At 39.7% G+C, this 25,735-nt stretch overlaps 1 long non-coding RNA gene across 1 annotated transcript; it reads right to left on the bottom strand.

The window, feature by feature from the left end:
* Nucleotides 1-778: 778 nt before the first annotated feature.
* LOC144288882 (uncharacterized) lies at nucleotides 779-24,218 on the bottom strand. Its single transcript, XR_013356905.1, has 3 exons — nucleotides 22,394-24,218; nucleotides 7,175-7,283; nucleotides 779-1,763 (listed from the first exon to the last, which is right to left on the bottom strand). It is a non-coding gene; the product is annotated as an uncharacterized LOC144288882 (long non-coding RNA).
* Nucleotides 24,219-25,735: the final 1,517 nt, after the last annotated feature.

The raw sequence follows: 25,735 nt of genomic DNA, 5'->3' as shown, positions 1-25,735 counted from the left end.
TGAGGTTGGTGAGGCTAGGCGGGATAAAATTATGAAATATCCTAAACCGTGGGGAAACCCCATGGGGAATCAATGGAAGACTTTTATCCTAATTACTTTTTGTCCAATCTTAGAACTTTTATGGTAGTGATAATTATGATACAGCTATCTAACATTTATATGGTATTTTATAATGTTCAGAGGACCTTCATGGTGCTTGAAACAGGTAATTACCTTTAGCATTCCCCTCAACTCCTCTTCCCTGCCCCGCCATACAATTCTGAAGATAAAGACATGAAAAAAGTCTAAATATGACATCAATTAACCCCCTACTTCTCATGTAAACCACTTCAATCATATAGAATGATTTACTCAACCAAAGAAATGACTATATAGACTTGCATTTTTTTAATACCAAAAAAGCTAAAGAATGGGTTTTTTAAACTGCACAAACTTTCTACCAACACATAAGACGATGGAGGAACAGAAGCAAAATTTGAAGTTCTAGGACTGCATATAGTTTTCGTCATGGCAGTGTCCAAGTGATAAATTCTTTACAGAAGCACTAACATGGTCACCATCCTTCAGGGGCCCCAGAACTCCCAATACTGCTGATGTCTGTGCAACGATGAGAGACCTCTTAGGATGATCCACCAGGGAAAGCTTAGGCAGCCACAAATGGTTTCTAAGTAATCTTTGGGTAGTTCTACAATAAAGATACTTACAAAGAAACTGCAGTGTTTGCTCCCATTTGTAAGCAAGGCAGTGCCACTCAGGGGAGAAAATATGGATTTTGGAATTCAATAGTTCGGGATTTCAATCTGGATTGTGCTGTTTAACATCTCTGTGTGTTTGAGCCAGTTTCTTAACCCAAGTGTCAATTTCTTTATTTGGATGGAAGAGATTATCTAATTTACAAGGCTCTTTTGGAAAGAAAATGAAACGATGCATGCAAAGCATCTGAAGCAGAGTCCTGTATGTAGTGGAACCCCACCCAGTGGATGCTCAGATGCTCCCTGGGGCCTCTATGTATGTGTGTGGAGGGGAGGGCATTATGTAGAGGATGCCGGAGGGCATACAGTTTCTAAGACATTCATGTGCACAAACAGAAGAGACTTGTGGCTTTTATTGTATTTTATTTAACTACGATGATTTTCCTGTGGACAAGCTGTCTTATGGCAAACTGTTCCAAGCCCATTTGATTTTGGTTTCCCGCTCTTGGTAGTTTGGCCTAAAGGGGGCAGTGTAGAACTTTCACTGCCATGAATCAGTGGTGAGGATGGAACTAACTTGCAACTCTCCCTTCTAAAATACAGCCCTGGAGAAAATTAAACAGGAATGTTCAAGGAAGGCAAAAGGGTATTTACTCTGTGGCAACTTTTATTCATCTTCTGGTTACGGTTTCGGACAAATCTGCTCTACTCTTCACTGGGAAGAGGTCTGGGAATCAGGAAGAGACCCTAGAACCACAGGTTTCTGTCCTCTGGTTACATAATCTGGAAGGACAAACACTGCATGTAATTTCTCTGTGTAGCACTGGGATAGACAGTTTCATTAATAATTCCATTCACTTCATGTCCCTTGTCTTCTTTCTTCGGTGTGTGTTTTGGCTTCTATTTGCTCGGCCAGGATCTTAGTGTGAGCAATACAGAGGCCATATTGGTGTGTTCCCAGGAACCGTCACACTGTGTGTCCTCTGCAAAGGAGACATTTCAGCCATCCAGAAACTAGGGGAATTTTGTGCTTCTTTCTCCCTCTTAATTCTTCGATTTTATATTCTCGGTCTGAAAGCCACAATTATTGAAGAGTTAGTTTCCTTTTCAGCCATAGATTACAGGGGAGAGATCAGGACCAAGGTAGAAGGAGCAACTTCCCAAGAAACCAGGAGAAAAGCTTCCCAGACGAGGCCTGTAGCTTTGGCCTGCCTACCCTGGCTCCTCCTGGTCATCCTACCTGGGCGCCTGGCATCCCAATGTGGGAAATCAAACTGTGCCAGCAGAAGGGTCCCAGAGGCGCTCCCTTTAGGAAAAGCATGATAGAATTACTTCCTGAGATAATCTAGCAGAATAGCTGGCCACACAGACTAACAAAGGAATCAGCCGCATGAGTCTTAGACCCCACACAGGCCAGCAAAGTTTACACACACACACATATCTAGCAAATGGAAGTGAGTGGAATGTATGGAGAGCTCTAGTCAATGATATGCCATCAGTATGTTGCAGCCCACAGAAGGAAATCTGTACACCTGTAGACCCTGGACACAACCAAATAAATCAAACAGACTGACCATCTTGCAATGTGTTGATATTTGAGTTGGTTTTCAATATTCCTTAAATATTTTTTTGGCCTTGGGCTGACTGACTCATTTAACGTGTACTCCCTCAATGTGTATATCCTGTCTTCCTTCCTTCCTTCCTTCCTTCCTTCCTTCCTTCCTTCCTTCCTTCCTTCCTTCCTTCCTTCCTTCCTTCCTTCTTCTCTCTCTCTCTCTCTCTCTCTCTCCCTCTTTTTGCCTACCTTTCTTATGTAGGTATTACATGGTGCTCAATCTGAGCTTCTTGGGATGGCAAAAGTGTGGCATGTCACTTTACATCACTTTACACCTTTGGCAGGAAATACTGACAAATCGAGGTATTCTCTCCTTTTGAGGCCAGACTCAGCCTCAGAGTCCCCCTCAACACAGTATCAAGAGTGTCAGGGTCATCAGCTTGGAATGGATAGGCAAGCTGAAATCTATTTGTCATCTCTGGGTTCTATTCTCAAAGTGCTCACAGCCTCATGGTCAGGTGTTATGTAAATAGAAAGGTGGCCAAATTAGAAGGCAGGTGACAATTACTGGCACGGGGTCCTTTTTTTTTTTCTTTCTTTCTTCCTTTTCTTTTCTTTTCTTTTCTTTTCTTTTCTTTTCTTTTCTTTTCTTTTCTTTTTCTTTTCTTTTTTTCTTTTCTTTTCTTTTCTCCTTCTTCTTCTTCTTCTTCTTCTTCTTCTTCTTCTTCTTCTTCTTCTTCGTCTTCTTCTTCTTCTTCTTCCTTCTTCTTTTTGTAGGAAGAAACATAGAATTCATTCAACAAATACTTGTTGGGCTGGTGCTGAGTATTCAAAAGTGAATAATGACAGACAAAGGCCCAGCCTACATGGGTCACCAACTCTGGGCTATACATTAGAACATTTAGGGTGCTTTAAAAAAATATCAGCACCCACCATCAACTTACTCTTAAAAATCTTAATAAGCTCATTAGGTTGAGTGCCTTGCTTGTCATATCATGTTAAAAATACCTGTCTGCATATCTGTCCCCCCAACTAGACTGGAAGGAATAGTAATCTCTTCAGTTTTTTTTAAATTAAGGTAAAATTTATACACAGCAAAATACATAACTTTTAAATATTTAATTGGATGAAGTTACACAAGCATATATGCCTGTATGATCATTACTTTAATGAAGATAAAGAACACATTTATTACCCCAGAATGTTTCTTTCTGTCTCTTTCCAGTAAACCTTCACCTCCAATAAGCAACACTATACTATTTCTGTCACCAAACGTTAGATTTATTTCTTGGACTTCACAGAAATGGAATTATACAGTATATACCATTTTGTGTCTGACTTCTTTCTCTTAACGTACCATTTTGAGACTCATCCATGTTTTTGTGTATGTCAGTAGTTTATACCTCTTTATTTCTTAGCAATGCTTCATTATGTGAATGTACACAAGCTGTTTATCCATTCTCCTGCTGATAGACATTTGGGTTATTTCCAGTTTGAGATAATGATCACTGTGATGATTACTTTTATGTTTCAACTTGAGTAGGCTATGGTACCCAGATATTTGGTCAAATACCAATCTTGATAGTGCCGTGAAGATGTATCTATCTATCTATCTATCTATCTATCTATCTATCTATCTATCTTTATTTATTTATTTATTTATTTATTTATTTATTTATTTATTTATTTTTGGCAGTGGTTAACATTTAAATCAGCAGACTTTGAGTTTATTCAGACTCATAATACTCCATATTATAGAGGTGAATTTTCCTTCATAATGTGGGTGGGCCTTATCCAATCAGTGAAAGGTCTTATCAGAAAATGCCTGGGGACCTCAGTCTTTTTCTGCCTCCAGACTACCTTCAGACTCACAAGGAAAACATAAACTCTTCTCTAGGTCTCCAGCTTGCTGACCCCTGCAATGACATGAGTCAATTCCTTAAAATAAATCTCTCTCTCTCTCTCTCCTTATACGTTTAGAGCACCCTAAATGTTCTAATGTGTAGCCCAGAGTTGGTGACCCATGTAGGCTGGGCCTTTGTCTGTCATTATTCACTTTTGAATACTCAGCACCAGCCCAACAAGTATTTGTTGAATGAATTCTGTTTCTTCCTACAAAAAAGAAGAAGAAAGAAGAAGAAGAAGAAAGAAAAGAAGAAGAAGAAGAAGAAGAAGAAGAAGAAGAAGAAAAGAAGAAGGAGAAGAAGGAGAAGAAGAAGAAGAAGGTCTCCTTATGCCTTATTGGTTCTGTGTCACTGGAAAGCCTTGGCTAATACAGTGAACAAATCTGCTATAAACATTCTTCTCGAGTCTTTTTGTGGACGCTCTTCCATTCCCTTGAGTAAATATCTTGGATTAGAATCGAAAGGTCAGTTGTAGGCATATATTTAACTTCATAAAAAGTGCCAAACAATTTCCCACAGTGATGTACATTTTTTCACTCCCATCAGCAATAGATGAGAGTTCTGATTGCTATATATTTTTGTCAACATTTAGTGGTATCAGTCTTTTTAATTTTAGCTATTTTGATTCACAGGTCTTTGTAGTTTTAATTCACATTTCTCTGAGGGCTAAAGATGTTAAACAGCTTTCATGTGTTTGTTGGCTATTCATGTTTCTTCTTTGGTGGACTGCCTATTCAAATATTTCACAATTTGTTCCCTTTTGAATCTCAACTTCAAGCATTTAGTAGTCACTTGAAATTAAACTATATGATGAATAAATAAAAGAATATTATATCATCTGTCATCAGTGATTGTCCTGATATGATTATTTAATTTCTGTCTAGTTATTTATAATGCTTATAAAGTACTTAGTATAATGCTTAACACATAGTCACCGGCTAACAATTGGTAGCTATTAGCACTATCCCTATTTTATATGTAAGGAGATGAAGATTAGAAAAGTTAATCTTGACTTGACCAAAGTCACCTAATTAGTAACTGTCAAAATTGTTACTCAGCTCTGGCTTCTCAAATTCTGTATTTCACATTTTTACTTTTTTTTTTTTTGGTTATTATTATTATTTTTTTTGTTATCTGACCAATTAAATAATGGACTCACCATTAAAAGTGTTCTTTCCTTCATTCTTTTGAATATTATTTAAGACAAATCTAATATTACAAATGTAATGGTATTAATCATTTTATATGTTTCAACTCATTTAATTCTCAATACAACCCTATGAGGAAAGTACTATTATTTGTATTTTCCAGACAATTAAACTATAGTACACAGGAGTTATGCAATTGCCCAAGACAACATAGTTATTTAAGAGGTATAGGCAGGACTCAAGCTCTATCTGTCCCACACTAATGGGTATGTTTTCTTTTTTTTTTTAAATCAGTATTCTAGACTGTTCCTTATGACAAGATTAATGGGACATGTTGAATTTGAGGGCTAAGAGACAACAGGAAGAAGACTGGAAAAGCTGAGACACATAGGAGCAAGTTTCCAGGTTATGGGGTGAGGGGCATCGGTCAAAGGGTGGGTGGGGAGTGTAGAAAGACTGTGCATCAGCAAACTACAGTGCAGACCATACTAGGAGAGGTGTGCTAGAAGTGGTAGGAGAAATTGCTAGGTATATTCGAAGATGGAAAAATTTCAATAGTTCAATTTCAGAAAGATCTACAGCAAACTCCATTTTTCTGGACCCCACCTTGTTTACAAGAATACGTTTATAATGATAAAATCTTATGATCTATAACAGTTTCCCCAAGATAGTTCACAGTATTCTGGCTGCTGTTTGCTCTTAGAGTCGAAGACAAGTAGACCTAGGTCGCCTGCCTCTGGGGCCCAGGAGCTCCCAGTCATCCTGATAATCCCTCTTCTGTTTTCTCGAAACCCCAGCAACCCCCCCCCCCCCTCCAAGGGTCCCGTAGGCCAGACTGACTAATCCCTTCTTCTGCTCAGACCTCACTCTCCTGAAAAGGTAGTATGAGGAGCAAGGAGTGAGTCAGTCTCTTTAAACTGGTAGTACCCAGAGCTGGCATTAATCTGTGTTATCTTAGCTCCCACACAATGAGTAATTATGCCCAGCCGGAAGCTCTCACTCTGGGAAACAGGTGCAAGTTTCTAAAGGAGGCCTTTGTAACCATAATAGGAGGTTAGCTGAAACTCAATCTACATTTACTCCTTGCAACAGAATATTCTTTGGACCATGGTCTGCAGGAACATTCAGGTTCCCTAAAAATTGATATCGGCATCACAGAAACACCAGCAATGTGCCCAGCCCGAACCCAAGGGCCAGCCCAGCTTGTGAAGAGCTGCACAGAGGGTCTGAGCCAAAGACTTCCTCTTGACACTCCAGAAAGGCAACCGCCTAGATGACATGGAGTGACTAAGCCAGGCCCTGCCTACTAGGCTTCACACACAAACATGTTTTTGAAGCCCTTTCTACACTCAGCAGGGAACATGCTGTTCTCTCTGGGAGGTTGCCAGAAACTTATGAGAGAGTCAAATCAATGCCAAGAACAGACACCAAGGCCTCTCTGCTGCTGCAGAAGGGGACACTGTGTGGTGCTGGGTTGCCACCGCCCCTCCTTGCTCCTCTAGCCTTCCCAGCCAAGCCTACGGACTGTTTCCTTGCACTTCTCAACCCATAGGGTAGTTTTTAAGTGATTACTAGAGGCCACTGTACATCTTTGGACAAATGTTAATTATGCTATCCAAAGCCAAGTGCAAATATGTTTCTTCTAGTTTCATTTGTTTTATATATCAGTGGTTCAGGCTATGGACCTTGGAGTTAGGACCCAGGAGAATAACCACCAACTTTGCCCATTTTTAACAGGTACAGGCAGAGTCCAAGTGCTGTTCTCCCAAGTTAGCCCTCTGTTCTAGCTCTAGCAAGAAATACAAAGGTTACTTGAAATCTAGCCAGTGCAAGCAAAGTGAAGAGAAAAATTTATCTTCTTTCACAGGTACTAACCAGATGTCTCTCCAACTCTCTTCCAGAGTCTTCCAAATCCTCAGTGTCTCCATCAAGACCCAGTTCTAAAACCAAATATTTAGAATTTCTTCTTCCTTTATAATAACACCTATAAGAATCAAGTGCCAGTTTTTAGATAAATATATTTAAGCGAGTTTTTCATATATTCCCCATATTTGTATAGGGAATGGCTTCTTCTTTGAAAACTATTTGCTTAGTTCTGTTTTGTTTTTGTTTTTTGTGTTTTGTTTGTTTGTTTGCTTAGTTCTGTTAAGTTTTTCAGATTCACCTTCTTATCTGGTTTGTGAAATTGACATTAACCAAGAAGCTTCACATGGTGTCAAATACCTGACCTGTAGGCATCCCCCCAATTTCTCCACCCATCCATCCATCCACCCATCTAATACTTTTTGAGCTTAAAGTTCCCACAAGTAACTAATCACCCCTTATAGCCCTGAAGTTGAGAACCTACAGTAATTAAGAGATGATAAATGTCACATAGATCCAATTGCTTCTTAAGCAACTGAAAATAGAAAAGCCCAGGGGAGAATGATCTTCGTGACTGTGAAGGATTGTATCACGGAGAGATCTCACCAACCATATGCAACTACAAAATATAGAAAGCCAAGCCCAGGCAGGATAAGTTCATTCCGGGCTTGGGGCCTGCTAATTGGTTTCACATGTAAGTGGATGGATCTCTCATGGGGCCAGATTCCAATATGGGGAGAGAAATGAGATCTTTCACTAAAAGAAATGTCTGCATCAGACCAAAGGAGCCTTTAGGACACTGGGCTGAGTGCTGGTGTGAGGATGATACTTGATTTAGGGAGGTCTTGATGGGTAAAAAGAGCTGAATTTGAATGCCATTCAGTCATTTCCTAAGCATGACCTAGGGCTATTTATTCACACTATTTATTTATTCAATAAATATTTATTGAGCCCTATTATGTGCCAAGCATGATGTGAGGTGATGGAAATTTCCCTGCTCTCATAGTGTAACATTAATTATTCTTTGGGCTTCACCTTCCTAAGACAGAACAACACCTGTGTGTGGAGTTCATATGCACTGTATGTGTGACAAGATATAGAGTGGGACTTTTCTTATTATCTCATAACAGGTAGATGATCATTCGAGGACAGATGATTGTGATTTATTAAGAAGCAAATTCATTTTGCTGCCCTCTCATCATTCTCTACCCACTAATCCAATCTTGAGAGGACTGCCCAATTGCGATCTTCAGCCTCAGAAAGAGTTCCCTGTCTTCTCCTTCCATTCTTGGGGGGCATTCTTTTTAAAATAAGCCAATGGGGGTATTCCAAAAGGATGATTTGTATGGATTGGAGAGGGGTGCCAGCAGGAGGTTGAGCCTGGAATCTCATTTCTCAGTTGGATATCTACTTATGTAATGGATTTTCTGAGCTGCCCTTCATGCCTGCTCGGGCTGTGGGAAAGAGATCTAGGGAGAGAATGTGGGGTAAAGAAAAAAAGCAATAAGGGAATAGGACACACATTCCCATTATCTGGCAGGAAAAAGATGCAGAGTCTTCTACAGGTCAAGTGGACCTCATGAAAGGCTTGAATTATTGTGATGTGTGTGTGAACCCCACCCTAAACTGTGATTTACTGAGATAAGAGACCCCAGCAGCAAGTCTACACAGGGTGAGTTACACAGGAATGGGAACCAGGGAGAGGGGAAAAGATCCACTGGAGCTGATTTCCCATGGGAAGTGGCCAGGCAGGAAAAGGCTTCCAAAGGGCCTTTCAAGGAATCATCACGTATCTCCCAGGAGGTGCTACATTTAGATGGTTGCCACGGAGGAGAGGAGAGATCACAAGGGCAGCTGGTAAGTAAAAGCATTTTTGCTCCCTTTGCAAATTCTGTCTTCCTATCTTCAACATTGAAAGGGACCCAGAAGAAGGCAGTTGTAGAGGGAAAGCATCAAGAGAAGCCCCCGCTCCCTGCTCATATCCTTGCCTCAAGCCAGTCCCTGGGAATGGGAGGAGATGGCCATTTCAATTGGTTGAGAAACTGAAGTGGGTGGTGCTGGCGTTGCCATCAAGTCTTGAGAAGGGGAGAGTTGATGGAGCATGTTTTAAAGCCATAATTGGAGAAAAAGAACACTATGGAGTTTGAACCTGCTGAGGTCACAGTGTCCAAAAAAATTGCTGACAAATGGAAAGAGCTCAACAAACTGGAGGTGCTCTGTGAATGGAAGATAAGACAACACACGAACATTCACTTGCACCTTTGGCCAAGCAGACCTGGTGGTCATTTATGTGGCAGTATTAAAAAGAGCCACAGAAAATTATGATAACACCTTTGGAGCAGGATGATAGGCTGGTGTGGAGTCAAAGGCAGGCCACTCTCAAAATGTAGCATATTGATTATTTTGCATTAAAGTTACTTAAGAAACAGCCAGTGTAAAAAGAATACTATTTTCATATTCATTTCATAATTCATTGATATCCTGGTATGAATACCCATAGCTTATTTCAAAAGTGTTTAGAACTAAGAAAAATTTTTTAAATTGTTGAAATTCGGTATATTTTGCATATAAAATGTATAACATATATTACATAACATTGAATAAACTTAAATCTCAAAAACATAAATACTAAACATATATTATTGGCAAGAAAAGAGCAATAAAAATAAGGATACAAAATAAACTATTACATAAAATGAAGAAAATCAATCTTGAATATTGAAAATGAATTTAATTATTTGTTTTTTTGACAAGTATAATCTTAAGAAGAAGGTGTATCAGTGGTGTGATCTTTAATGGTAAGCCTAGTGTTTGGACACATATTTCCAGCCTCTAGAAAAGCTCTTTCATGCTGTATACTGGTTGGGGGAATAGTGAAAAGATAAATATAAACTAAATCCAAGTATCTTCCTCTGAATTTTTTATTGACAAATAATCTCACATTTATCTGATAATATGAAAACATCTTTAGAAATTTTTATTTTTCATAAAGACTTCAACATTTCCAGTGACAGGGAGCTGTAGTTTTTGTTACTAAGGCCAGGCAGTCAATTTGTAAGATGCCTGGTTCTTAGCTTCTGCTGTGAAACAGCCTTTGTTCAAACAAACAAAACAAATCAATCAGACAGGTAAGGAGTTTCCATCCTTAAATACTGATTGTTTTCGCCATCAACCTGACCCCACTCAAAGTGCTGATATCTTGAAGGTTAAGACTGAGTCTTTGTTCCTTATAATTCTCTTCCAGGAAGCTCTTTTTTATGTATTCCCAGAAGGCTAAAAAGAAAAAACCCAGTTTCTTTCAAGAAGGAGAACTAGAGTGAATTTGATCTGGGAAAATCTAGGTTAGTGTCGCAGTCTTTCTCCTACTATCCAGACACCTTGAAAGATAAAGCCTCCCTTTTAATGCTGGACTTAACTCTCTAAGTACTTCTCAAAGCATTAATAATTCAGACGACAAATTTCTTTAGATACTGAAATAACGACATCTCTCCAATAAAATATCAGTACTTTGGTACTTAATGAGTAGCGTGGGTTCTAGAATGTTGAAAACCTACACTGCAAACACGAATTAAAATCATCTTGCTCAGAAAGTTTTTCTCCATTAAGCCACTAGTGTCAAAATTACATTTTAAGGATAAGTACATACTGGCTTAAGGCAACTCTTTATAGGATATCCTTACATACATGAACACACCCAAGGAGTCTTCCCACTAGTCAGTATTCACTTGGCATAATTGTTTATCAGCTGAACAATCAAGAATGTAACTAAGTTACCAAGTTTGTTGTCTTTGGAGGCTGGGCAATGGAGCAAAAACAACATGCAAAGAAGAGGATAATTGCAATTGTAGGGTAGGACCAGGGAGGGAGGTGCAACAGATTGGCCCTGGAAAGTCTGGGGTTGCCTCAGGAAGGCAAAGTGGGCTTGCCAGAAATGCGATGGAGACAGGAAAGGGCAGGAGGGTAAATGGGTGCCTCATCTCTGCCATCACACCACATTGGACACCCTCTTGTGGTAGATTCCTTTTATTAAGTGCAACTGAGAAAATTTATCTTAAAAAAGAGACAGTCCATTCTTTTAACAGCTTGAGGAAGGAGGAAAATCATACATAGTACATGCAAAATAAAGTGAAGAAAAGCACAAGTTAATATAGTTACAGAAAACATACAGGAAACAATAGAGGGGAGGAGATATGACAAGAAGTAATGAAATGGCTAGTAAAGGGGTATGTTTTGAGCCAGATTTTGAGGAGAAGTTGAATGTGGTTTAGTAAGGAGGAAACGTCTTTCCACACTGCAGAGAATACTATTTGCAAATGTATTATCTTAATCCAGGTACCTGAGAAGACAGTGTGAGGTTCATTATATGAGCACATGCTTTCTGGAGGAGTGTAATCCCAGAGAAGCAAGAGTGAGGAAGAAAGTAAAGATATAAGCAAGGAAAAAATCATGTTACTGACTTCTAGTTATAGGAAATTCAAAAGATTGCTCAGTCATACAGAACATCTCAGAAAGTCCTTTGGTAGAAAGAAGGACAAAGAATTTCTCTACTGACTTCTTAGGTCTTCTGTTTCTCATCTCTAATTTTCCCATGTGTTAAGTGTCTGGTCTTTCCTCCAGACAGCTGCTGGGTTGGGATTCAATCGTCAGAAACGCTGTGGTGTCTACCATGATGAGAGTAATGGAGCCCATGTCAAAGGATGGCCTTTCCTCCCACAGTTTGCAGGGGATACTGAGATAACCAGAGTGTTACATGATGTCTTCAGAGTTTTATGACCATTGGAATGGGATGAGCCCAGTCAACCATTGCTGGCCTGCTTTTATCAGGAATCAGGGCAAATAGGACTCTGGGATGGAGATGATTGAGTCATCAAGGATCTGAGTTGCCTGAGAGGTACAGAGATGAAAATGGTGCAGAGATGAAAATGGATGATGAAAACCTAAGCATGTCTAGAGAATGGGGTCTAGACAAATGTGTGACTTAGTGTGTGATTTGGATGACATTCCATCAAGGGACTCATAGGTTGATTTGAGTGAGTTTGAAATGTGTGCCATTTTATTGTGCTTATTATGGCTGGTAATATGGTTTTACCTATTCAATAATCTTTTCAACCTCCTTTATAAATTGTAGATGCTGGAAAGCTAAAAATAACACTTTTCAGACTCTAGTGCAGCTAGTATTCTGGTTATGATTTGGGTCCTGCCAAAGAGATACACTCATGAGGAACTTGTGAGAAGTGGAGAGAGGGCTACAAAATGCAACTGCAGTAGCAGCAGGTGCATAGTCTAGTAGCTGTGATCATATCTCCTGTCGTGGCAGCATCTGCAGCTCCTGGAGGCCCTACTCTGTGGTGTGGCTTTGGAAAGTTCTCCTGGTTGCTCAACCCAATGGGCTTTTCTCTTCACTAATTTGTAAGCCTTTTAATGATCTTTTAAAAAAAATCTCTTTTGCTTAAACCAGTTAGAGTAGATCCTGCTCTGTGGAAATGACTAGTGAGGTCTTTAGAGAAAGAGAGAGAAAGATTGAATGAGACAGAGAGAGTGTGTGTTGTCTTGGTCTGTTCTGAGTGTAATAACAAAATACCATAGATTGAATGGCTCAAACAACAAAAAATTGTTTTCTCATAGTTCTGGAGGCAGGATAGTCCACGATTCTATGTCTAGTGGAGTTTGGTATGTGGTAGGAACTCTCTCCCTGGCTTGATGACAGCCATCTCTTCCCTTTGTCCTCATGTGGTCTTTCCTCTGTGAGGAGATCTTCCTTTTCTGATAGGATCACTAATCCCATCACAAGCCCTCCCCCTCAGGACCTCCTGTAACCACTTCCCAACAGCCCCATCTCCAAACAGCATTGCAGTAATAGTTAGGGTTTCAACATATGAATTTGAAGGGGCACACAAACATTCAGTCCATACCAGACAGAATGATGAAGTCTACCTCTTAGATGCTGTGCAATTCAGTGGCCACAGTTACTAAATCTGATTGTTGCTCTCAGCCCATGTTCATATAGATACTACCCATGAAGAAACACAGAACCATGAAGGTACCAAGTGCATTTGAGAAGTAATACCAAATATTAAAAGAAGAGATCCTCCACAAAACATGCACCATATCAAGGACCTTATCAGCCCCAAACAAGAAAAGACATGGTGTTTAATTTTAGCGCTCTGCTGCTGATGAGGGAAAGCCCTGGAGAGGGCTTTCAGTACACTCTGGAGAGGTGAATGCTAGGGAGCTGTATCAGCCTGTGTGCTCTGCGTAATCCCTAATGTCCTTCTCATAGACCTTGATCCCTTATTATGACCTCTTCTCCCCTACCCTGGCCCTACCTAGCAGGTGACTAAAAATTTTTTTTTAAGATTTTATTTATTTCCCCATGAGACACACACACACACACACACACACACACACACACACACACAGAGGCAGAGACACAGGCAGTGGGAGAAGCAGGCTCCATGCAGGGACCCCGACATGGAACTTGACCCCAGGACCCCAGGATCACGCCCCAGGCCAAAGGCGGCACTAAACTGCTGAGCCACCTGGGCTACCCTAAAAGATCATTTTAAAACTGCTGCATGCAGATGAATAAAGAACAACTTTCCCCTAATTTCCTACTTTATTTAGAAGGTGTGCTAATGCCAGTCAACCCAGAAGTATTAAGTAATTGGTCTTCATCTAAAAGTCTTCTGGCTAAAACCTTAAAGCCAGACCTATCAAGGTGCCCACAGAACAAGGGGTTTTGGCATCCATTGAAAGGATTCTCCATCCTTAGAAAGCATTTGGAATTCTAACGGACATGGATTTTTTCCAACAACAGGAAGACGAAAGATCACTTGTATCTGGTACTTGATTGAAACTGAAGCTATGGAAAAAAAAAGAAAGAAAGAAAGAAACTGAAGCTATGTGAAAAACAGCAACAAATGATGTTTGTAGCAAGTTATTAGTCAAAAATCATCTTTATGAACATATGAACATTTCAGGGCCCTATCTTTATACTTCTTACGAAAAGCAAGGACAATTATTTGCAAAACTCTCAACCAAAAGTAAACTTCATATTGATCCTGATGAAACAATTAAAAAGATATAATTTGTTCTCTAGATCTTTGCCATTCAAAGTATGGCCCATGAGGCAGAAGTAGTAGCATCACCTGGAACATTGTTAGAGATTCAGTTTCAGGTCCTGTTCCAGACCTACTAAATCAGAATCTACATTTTAATGATATTCTTACATGATTTGTAAGGACATTAGAGTTTTCAAAGCTCCATTCCAGATACTATAAAATTGTTCATATGGCCAGTTGTTGAAATGATTCCATTCAGCATTTAAATGTGTGATGGCAGGGCACCTGGGTGACTCAGTGGTTGAGCATCTGCCTTTGGCTTGAGTCATGATCCTGGGGTCCTGGGATCAAGTCCCACATTGGTCTCCATGCAGGGAGCCTGCTTCTCCCTCTGCCTGTGTCTCTACCTCTCTCTCAATCTCTCATGAATGAATAAATAAAATCTTTAAAAAATAATAATAAATGTGTGTTGCCAAATGCCTATTGAGGATCAGCAAATACTCACTTTGTGTCCATATTAATACTATTATTAATTTAGTCAATATTTGCTGTTATTGTGACTCTAATTTTATCCAGTGTTATTTCTTGTGTTTTCCAAAATGATAAAGAGTACCTATGCTCCTTTAGCTAATTGTTTTGATCATATTTCTGTTGTGTTTTCAGCCTCCAATGATAGATTATCATTTAAGGATTTTTCAAGAGCCTTCTGACATACTCCTCCAGGTTATCCTGGCAGACACTTAACTCTAAGGCCATTTCCTCATTCTTCCTTGCTTACAGAACCATGATTTAGTTCAGTGTCAGGATGTTTTTAGCTCCAGTCTAAATAAATCACAATGATCTTATGTCCCTTCACCATATACTCAATTTCCTGTCCTCATGTAAAACCAAGGGTGGCCATGTGACTGAGATCTGACCAAAAGAAAGGATAAGCTGGGGGCTTCTGGGTAAGTCTTTGCTCCCTAATGAAAACAACAGAGAGGAAAAGATAGCTCACTGGCACCATGATTACTTCTTTCAACCTAAACCACACACAGGAAGCCGGGTGCTGTGAGAGCCATCTTGAAGTAATCAAAATAAGGACAAAAAGTCAACTTACTGAGAAGGGCAGAGTAGAAAAACGCCTGATTCCTAATGACATGATCGAATCACTATCCCTGTTCTGGATTCCATTTCCAGAATTTGGGTTATGGAAAAAGAAAACAAAGCAAAAGCCAAACCAAACCAAGACCATAACAAACCCCCCATCCTCCAAACCCTATCTAAGATACAGTGAGTCTACTTTGTGGTTATAATGCTGAAACCATTCCTAACTGGTACAAATAAGAATGCTTGTAATAGTCAAGGAACTGCTCTGTAAGTCTGGGGAGTTTTGGAACACAGGACTGGTAGCACCAAGTAGGGGAGCAGGGGACCTGGATTCTGATAAAAACCTCTCAACCTCTTAGTTGTATAACATTGTGAACCTGGTTTTTCAGGAACTTTGGCTCCTATATTTATAAGGTCAGAGTTCAAACACTCAGTGCCTTCTTTTCTGGCAGAAAAGAGAAGAATGGGCCAAGTTTTGGAGCTTTTCCTTCAAATGAGGTTTTCTAAAACTTTCTAGAGAGTTAAATGTCTTCATCGCTGTTGGTTGTTACCCCTAAATAAGGTTTAATTACGGTATCTTCCCAGTGACATATTTTTGATGAATAAAGTACTTTTCTTTCTCTTTGGGGGATTAAAAAAACCCCAACAACTCAAGTTTTAATAAGATTTTTTTAAGCAACTGTCTTCTTTTTCAAACTAAACAAAATTTTATGCTGAAATAAGCCAATTTCCTCATATTGTATTTTAAATAAGGATTAAAAACAAAGCCACATCTAGGTCCTATGGGGAAAATAAAAACATTACAAGAGAAGTTTTGTTTTGTTTTGTTTTTGTTTTTTTAAGGAGAGAGAGAGCAGGGGAAGGGCAGAAAGAATCTTAAGCAGGCTCCATGTTCAGCAGCTCAGAGCCCCACATGCTGCTTGATCTCATGGTCTTGAGATCATGATTTGATCAATCATGACTTGAGTGGAAACCAAGAGTTGGATGCCTAAATGACTGCACCACACAGGAGCCCCTCTAAGAGAAGTATTGAATTAGCATTTGTAGTATTTTAAGTGGAGCAGATGTTAGGTAAAATTCGGTGCAGATTTTTCAAACTTGTGGGCTTAGTAGCTCATGTATATTCACCAAGTGATTTTAATCCACACAATCTTTTAAAAAATTAGAACTTGTTGCCAGCAATTCCTCTGTTCCTGGTCCACCTAACGCTTGCCCTGTTCTTGCATTTGCTCCATGTCAGATGCACTGGCACTCTCTCAATGCCAAAAGTGTATTATGGTGGGTGATGAGATCGATAATGGTGGATGTTTCAGGTTGAGCTGTGTCCCCTCAAAATGATGTTGAAGTCCTAACCCCAATACCTGTGAATGCTATCTTACTTGGAAATAAGGTGTTTGTAGATGATCAAATTAAGATGAGGTCATTAGAGTGGGTCCTAACCCCAAATGACTGTGTCTGTATAAAAAGGGGGGAGTCGTGAGCACAGAGAGGTGGGAGATAATGTGAAGACACAGGGAAAACACCATCTACCAGCCAAGCAATTTCCAAGGCTGCCAGAAGCTAGGAAAGAAGCATAGAACAGATCTTCTCTCACATCCCGCAGAAATAATCAATTTTTTCAACACCTTGATTTAGACTTACAGCCTTCAGAATTGTGAGACAATAAATTTCTATTGCTTAAGCCACCTGGGTTGTGGTACTTTCTATGACAACCCCTGGAAACTCAAAACAGTAGGGGAGGACCTTCACAGTTATATTCTGAGGGAGGAGTTCCAGAGCAATGCAGCATGGAACCCAATGCCTGAAAGTTGAAGTCAAAGCACTAGTAGGATTTTTAAAATATTAATCTTTAAAAAGTATATTTGATGGAACCGAACTTGAGAACAAATGAGTGATAGAAACCTCCTACGCTCAAAATTTCAAAATTGTATGTTCCCCTTCTTGTGGGTCCTTACCCCTGAACTGATGTCATTACCTCTAGCTTCTCCTGCAGAACTTGTTTTTTCTGATGTGTGCCTCATCGGGCTGCCATTTGGTAGACTGGTAGACTGGTAGATTTGAGTCTCTCTTAAATGTAAAGGTCAAAAGGTACTTTACTCTCAATATTAAAACAGGTATCTAGGGGCACCTGGGTGGCTCAGCACCTCAGTCGCTTAAGTGTCTGCTTTTAGCTCAGGTCATGATCCCGGGGTCCTGTGATTGAGCTCCATGTTGGGCTCCCTATTCAGTGAGGAGTCTGCTTCTCCCTCTCCCTCTGCCTACCACTCCACTCCCCTGCTTGTGCCCTCTCACTCTCTCTGTCAAATAAATAAATAAAATCTTTAAAAATAAATAAATAAGAGAGGTATCTATATTGAATATTTCTTTAACCCTGATTTCTCTAGATCTCTGCCACCTTTGGATGAAACATGTTTGAATGTCACCTAAACCCCAATCGGACCCCCACAGCATTAGTAAAACCCTTCTAGGAAAAGCTGCAACATTCCTTAAGTTTCTGTTTCAGTGTTCCACTCACTATAAAATTCTTCTTGGATTCCTCTTGACATTGCAGTTCAAAAAAATTGTTTATTCTTGCATTATCTTTAGTAGAGATCACAACTGTGTGATAAGATAAATTTGTGTCCATTGGGGGAAAGAGTTTTATTAGTCCACAGGCTTTGTTTTAAAACCCTAGTCCCTCTGATCTTAAAAGTTTTGGCTTTCAATTTTTAGCATTTGTATTCTTTTCTTTTTTTTAAGATTTTATTTGTTTATTCATGAGAGACAGAATGAGAGAGAGAGAGAGGCAGAAACACAGGCAGAGGGAGAAACAGGCTCCATGCAGGGAGCCCAACATGGGACTTGATCCCGGGTCTCCAGGATCAGGCCCTGGGCTGAAGGTGGCCCTAAACCGCTGAGCCACCCAGGCTGCCTTCACGTTTGTATTCTTAGTGTGGGATTCCACATCAATTTCTAGATGTAAAGACATAAAACACCAAGGTGGAAATGAATTTATTTTTTTGTTTTTTATTTTCTTTTTGGAAGTGTTTTTCTAATACACCAAGTAAAAATAACTAGTATGCATGTGTGGAGGAAAACATCCCACCATAAAAGTCCTAGATAGAAGTTAAAAGCCCTATACACAGAGCTCCTCAGGTGAGAAGAGCACAGCAGTTTTTTAATGTTCCTTGTAAAAGGAAGGTACAAAGACATGCTGAAGTTATTTTGCTTGCCACATCAGCATTCCTTTGAGGAGAAAGAAAGAAAATATATTGTTGAGAGTTCTTCAGTTTAGGTCTACAAAAACTTAAAAATGTTTTGACTTTCAAAGGCACTTTTGCACAGTTGCAAAACCACTTGTCTCCTCTCCAGACTATTCTGTATACAAATGTAATTCTAATTTTTTACAAAATACTGCTTTGATCATTCAGCTCCTTGGTCAAAATCGATTATGGCTTCTTCCCATGTGTCAGCTCATGTCTGCACTTTTCAAGACCCTTGATACTCTGTACCCATCTTACCTATCACAAATGTTATTTCACATTTTCCCATAATTAAATGTATTACCTTTATTTTATTGCGTTTCTCTCCTGTCAGCTCCAGAACTTACAGGTTTACACACACAATACTTACACACACACACACACACACACATACCATATGTATTCTGGCCCTAGGACTTTAAAGTACTTACAGTTTTTCTCATTTAAGCTCTCTGCTTATATCTTTTTTTCCTATATACAGTCTTCTTTAAAGCTCATTTCCTTGTAGAAAGTTCTATTTCCTTCTAGGAAGCTCCCTTGATAATTGATATCTCCATATCTATCTACTTTCTTATCCCTGCTACTTATTTAGTATGGAACTATATGGTACTTGGTTAAATACCATTTTATAGTGCTTTCTCACTTTTTATCATAATTTAATATAATTTGGGGGGGCACCTGGGTGGCTCAGTTGGTCAAGCATCTGCCTTTGGCTCAGATCATGATCCCAGGGTCCTGAGATTGAGCCCCAAGTCAGGCTCCCTGCCCAGCAGGAAGTCTGCTTCTTCTGCCTCTCTCCCTTTGCTTGTGCTCTCTCAGTTTCTCTCTCTCTCAAATAAATAAATAAAATCTTTAAAAAATAACAATTTAATATAATTTTTAAGCTTCCTATCTCTCACAGATGGAGTATAATGAACAAACCTTCCATTTCAACAGCCCTCTTTCTACCTCTCTGTAGAACACTGCAACAAAAACTCACTGCAAAGCACCCATATTTGAGGAACCAGAGCTATCAAAATGCGCACCAATCCCCCTCTCCTGGTGGTAGAAAACAATCACTGGCAGTCACCATAGCCATCACCACTTATTTTATGTATAAGAACCGATGACCTGGGAGCTGTAGATATTTACAAAAATGGCAAAATCTTACTAAAGACAACATAGAATTACAATGGCCATGATAAGGAATGTTCCAATTAGATTATTTAAGAAGTGCACTTGAAAGTGAGGGTTCCAAAATTAAACAAACAGAATGAGATACTTATTTTAAATTCACAAGCAGAAGCCTCCAAAAGTTTTCAAAATTCTAAAATAGTTTCATTAAAAGATTCCTTGCAAAATGCTAGTGAGAGAGAGATAAAAGGCACCTAAAAGAAGACTATAAGAAGGCGGTTATCATACTGAGGAATGCCTGCTGCCCTCTATCCTCCTTCATCTGAGGGCTCATTCTAGGGATCCTCTCTGAACTGCCTTTCCACTCTGAAAAGACTGTTAAACAGTTACCTCTTAGGCCACCTGAGGGGCACCTGGGTGGCTCATCGGTTGAGCATCTGCCTTTGGCTCAGGTTGTGATCCCAGGGTCCTGGGATGGAGTCCCTCCCCCTCCCAAGAAATTCTTTAAGGCCCCTAGTTTGGCTTTCGACCAGGGGGTGAAAAATATCTGAAGAGGGTTGCCTGTAGTCTCACGTGGCTTTTCTTTTCTTTTTTTAAGATACTATTTATTTATTAATGAGAGACCCAGAGAGAGGCAAAGACATAGGCAGAGGGAGAAACAGGCTCCCTACAAGGAGCCTGTTGCGGGACTCGATCCCAGGATCCTGGGATCCTGGGGTCACGACCTGAGCCAAAGACAGATGCTCAACTGCTGAGCCATCCAGGCATCCCCCTTAAAAATTTTCTTAAACCCAGGGATGATCCTCAAAAGGTTTTGTAAATACATTGACTCCCAAGCCCAGGTGAAATTGGAAATACGATTTTATGTTGTTGTTTGCTTTCCATATCCAGACCAGTTGGTTATTGATCCTATTTTTTCCCAGCTATTGCCTTCTTATTTGTCTCATTTTATATCCTAAGAACTTGGCTTAGCTTTCTGCCTGCTTGGGACATGCAGGTTGTAGATTCCTTTGGCAGTGACTCTAGATCTTCTGAAGGTATCTTTTGTACCCTCACTGTGGATGTCTCTTGGGTCCATGGGGTTAATACTGCTACATATATGTACTGTACCAGCGGCAAACCGACAAGATACCTGAAAGGATTGAATAACTTTATCATCAGAAATGTTTTCTAAATCTGAAGAGGATATTTAGAGACTGGGGGGACTTTTCAGGCTTTCTCCTCTAAGTGAAATGTATCCAGAGAGTGTATCTTTCTTTCCTTCACTATGGTATTAGCCGGGAAAGAGGGTGCCATATCTGTATTTCCCAGGCCATTGGGGGTAACTTTTCAGACTGGCATGATGCTGGAGAACCCCTAGTCTGTTTCCCCGTTTCTAGTTAACAACCTCAAATGTGGGGAACTTTGTGCCCCAGCTCTGTTTAAAAAGAGAGAGAGAGAAAGAGAACATAAGGCAAAGGTAATGAGAATAAAATTGCTTGCGTGGTCTATAGATACGTAAAATTTTAGTGACCTCATGACTGTCACTTTTCCTGTCCCAAGCCAGCCACAGTTTGAACCAGAAACTACCAGGAGGAATTCATGCTTCGAGTTACACTTCCTTTGGCAGAGCCCTACTGCTCCGATTAGGAGTAAATATAAATGAGGCTGTAATCAGGAACCTCTCCTTAACTCTTGAAAATATTGCAGAATCCGAGGCCAAAGCAATAGCTGCCCAACAAAAGTTCTTAGACTCTTTGTAACTAAACAACGTTCTTGATAATAAGATTGCCCCTGATTATCTTTTAGCAAGCGAGAAGGTGTCTGTGCCGTGACCAATACCACCTGCTGTACCTAGATAAACAGTTCTGAGGAGGCTGAAACTGAGCTTGCTCACTAAGCACACTGCTTGGTTTAAATGGGTGACTCTTTCAATGGGGTCTTTCTTTGATTGGTTTGGGTCTTGGGGATCATGGCTCTGAAGTGCATTGCAAACATTGGGAATAGTTATCATAATAATCTCCCTGGTGCATTGTATTCTCTTAAAAGCTTTAAATGCATGTTTGCAGCTGCCAGCCATTAAGCAAATGATCTCCCTAAGAGTGGCACATCTAAAAAGGGAGAGAATGGCTGACAAAAAATTGTGAGCCTGATGTCTCGGCCTGTGAATACCACAGGCCCCCTCTAATTTTTCTGTTTTCTATCAAATCCATTCTACACAATGTAGCTCCAAGCAATTTTAAAAAACAACAACCTCTTAAATATAGGGAACAAACTAAGGGTTGCTGAAGGGGGGGTTATGGGCGGCTGGAGTAATTGGATGATGGGCATTGAGGAGGGCACTTGATATAATGAGCCCTGGGTGTTATATGCAATTGATGAATCACTAAATTCTACCCCTGAAAACAAATACTACAGTATATGTGAACCAACTTGAATTTAAATAAAATCTTGAAAGAAAAAAAATAAAAATAAAATCAACAACCAGAAATCAGGCACTATCTCCTCCTAAATTCTTCTCAAGTCTTAACTGCCAGGAAAAAAAAAAAAAAAAAAAGACTTAACTTCCAGATTTTTTTTTTCTTATGTAATCTCTACCCCCAGTGTGGAGCTTAACCTCCAAATCAAGAGTTGCATGCTCTACCGACTGAGCCAGCAGGCACCAGCCAGGTGCCCTGACTTACCGCCAGATTGTAAAAGAAATATGCGAGGCTGGCTAGGTCTTTTACGGTTTGGTCTCTACTTACCTCTCCCATTTCATTACCAATTTCAGTTCTCCTCCAGATGTCGGTCACCCAGCCGGCTTGTCTTTCACTGAAACTGCCTTCCCTTTAACTGCTGATCCATTCCACTGGCGGCAACCCCTCGCCCTACCACCAGCCCTGCTTTCCAAATTTTTCTGGGGCCTGGGTTGAAGGTCTGATCTTGAAACTTTTTTTTTCTTAAGATTTTATTTATTCATGAGACACACAGAGGGAGGCAGAGACACAGGCAGAGGGAGAAGCAGGCTCCACACAGGAGCCCAATGCGGGACTTGATCCGGAATTCCGGGGGCAAAGGCAGATGCTAAACCACTGAGCCACCCAGGTGTCCCTGATCTTGAAACTTAAGATAGTAAGAGACTCGCTTCCCTGGAGGTGTCTGTTTATTTCAAGGGATGGTAAAATCCATCCTGAGGCATGAAGATGTTCAGAGAGTACTCTTGGAATAAGACCCTTGTGTGGAGTTCATTTCAGAGAAACTTGTCTTGTATCTCCCCTGGAAGCATTCATATAGGGGCACCTGGGTGACTCTGGCTGAGCATCTGCCTTAGGCTCCGGTCGTGATCCCGGGGTCCTGGGATTGAGTCCAGCATCAGGCCTTGGCCTTGCAGGGAGCCTGCTTCTCCCTCTGTCTGTGTCTCTGCCTCTGTGAGTCTCTCATGAATAAATAAAATCTAAAAAAAAAAAAAAAAAGAAACATTCACTTACATTCCAAAGAGTAAAAACCCAGTATACTTCCTATTGTCTCCCAAAGGAGACTGTGTGTACTTCAGGGAGCAGCGTTCTCTCTCACACCTTACAAAGGGGGGCAAAGGGGAAGACAGCCATCCCTCTTCTCCATAAACTCTCCTATTCCTTTGAGGTTCTCCACCTATAGGACCGACTCCAGCAAGTATAATACAACATCTGCCTCTCATCCTAACAACCTTAGAAGGGGGAAATACTGGGGGTAGGCTACCCGGGCAATTTTTTCTTTCTTTTTTTCTTTTCTTTTTTTTTTTTTCCTGTAAGTAAATACAAATAGTTTGTCTCTGCCTCAGAAATCTTGTCTCTAACTCTCAGGATAATATAAATGAATATAGATATTAAAACATACCAATATTTACAAATTTAATTTCTATGTTCACAAATGGACTATAACATCCTCGAGTGTAGAATTCCTTGAGATTCATTAGGGTATTACTAGCGCCTGGCATATGTGGTGCTTAAGAAGTCTTTGTTGATTGCTTGTTGAGCAAGTAAGTGAATTGCCTCAATGCCTGAAGAATGATGATTAAGTGTCATTCAGTAGACAGTGAGAGCTGATCTAATAAACCAAAGCTCGTGATGGCTCTGCAAGGAGGCAAGGGCTTTCAGTAATATGGTCTGAAGAAATCCAGGAGCTTGCAGATGGTCAGTAGGCTCAATGCTGATGAGCCAGTGGCAGTGTCACCTTCCCTGATAGGTTAGCTATGAGTCACTCATTCATATGACCTTAGAACATCACTCTGACTTATTCTTTTCACAGGTACCTTCCTCCAAGAAGAACTGTTTATTCACAGCAGAAGCTCTGCAGTGTGCACTGCCTTGAATCAAATCCCAGCTTTGTTCCTTTACAGGGGCAGCTTGCTGAACATCTTGGTGGCTCAGTTTCTTATCTGTAGAATGGGCAGTACATTAATATTAGCAATGCTGTGAGAGTAAAAGGAGTTCATTTATGCATAGGAGTTAATAATACAATAGGTTGTTGTGAGGGGGAAAATGAATTAATTAATGTAAAATCCTTAGAAAAATAAATGCCACATGAGTTTTACAGAAATTTTTTTTGGCCTATGTAATATTCAATTTAGAAAGGGTTCAGAGAGAGAAGAAAAAAAGTCCAGTTAACATGAAAAAAATATTTTTGGCCATTAAATATATGGTTAAAAAAAACAAGTCAAAGTTATAACCCCTAGATTCTTTGGTTAAGAAAACATTTCTTCGGGTTCAGTGGCAAGTTTTACCCCTAAAATAATTTCCCCAAAATTAGTGCACGGTAAGTGAAATCCTGCCTGGAACTATCCAGATTATGTAAAAATAAGAATCACATCTGACTCTATACAGAATGCAGGATATATTTTTTAGTTACAAAAGCACTATTGTCAAACATTCTAAGAAAAAAAAAAAAAGGCAGGAAAACATTCTCTACTTTCCAGCAAGCCAGAGAACTGTTTTCAAAGTCTTTTTTAAAACTATGGTTAGTACTTGTGTTTATTATCATATGGACGTCTGCTTCCACAAGATGAAATATAATATTTAGAAGGGGAAAGAGGCTGCCTAGGGAACATCTGAAGCCTAATTGTTACTTTAATGACTTAAGTCTCTTTTTATTTATTCAACAATTATTGAGTGTGCGCTTTGGGCAAAGTTTGCGTTAAGCCGTTAAGCTGTGTGTTTATTTATAATGTGTAGTGAGCTGGCTTCTCCTCAGTATTCAGGGAAGGGCAGCCTGTGCAGTGCTCTCAAAGAGACCTCAAAGAGTTAATAGATCTCATTAGGTAACACATGGCACCACCATCCACCCAATTTTTGGTTGGCCAACATTACCAAAGAGGTCAAGGTCTTTGTTTGATCCTTGCCTGAAGAGGCTTCAGTCTTGCTCAGCAGTTTTGGGTCACAAATCATACTTTGACCTAACAATTTAACCCTGGGGTGATAATCAGGCAATGGGGTATATTAGAGCAAATGTGTTACTATCATTGATATTGTGTGTTCACACTATATGACTTCATATCAGAAGGATGGTACTTTATTTTTATTGCTATCAACTCATTTGTAAAGAAATAGGTAAAGAGGATTGCCTAAGAACATGGTATAAGACTTTTATTTTTATTTTCAATTTTTTATTTTATTTCCAGATCACAAATTTATAATTTCAAACAAAAGTTGCTATCCTTAAAAAAGAGTTTAAAAGAAAAAGGCTGAGTTCAGGGCAATTTTACTAGCTATATATATTACCAGCTAATATATTTTTGGGCTAGAAACGCATTAAAGGGCATAGTTTTAATGAAATTGATAATAATAATAAAAAAAACAAACCTCGAGACTTTGCTGTTCAATATGTTATTTGTCTTAGATATTAAAACATCCTTTTACATTTATGGAAAACAGTATGCTAATAAATAATTCCTAGCTATATTGCATTATTTGACAACGAGTCCCAAGTTATTTTCATTACATTAAATGGTAGCAGTAAACACGAAAATGATGTCTCATAATGCATTGATAAACTTTATCATTTTCTTGCTGAATTTATCACTAAGACAGCTCACATCATTTTCACATCATTTGGTATATTCAACATGTTTT

Source organism: Canis aureus, chromosome 18 (assembly GCF_053574225.1).
Source record: "Canis aureus isolate CA01 chromosome 18, VMU_Caureus_v.1.0, whole genome shotgun sequence".
Lineage (NCBI taxonomy): Eukaryota > Metazoa > Chordata > Mammalia > Carnivora > Canidae > Canis > Canis aureus.
This window is presented reverse-complemented; position numbering and strand designations above follow the sequence as displayed.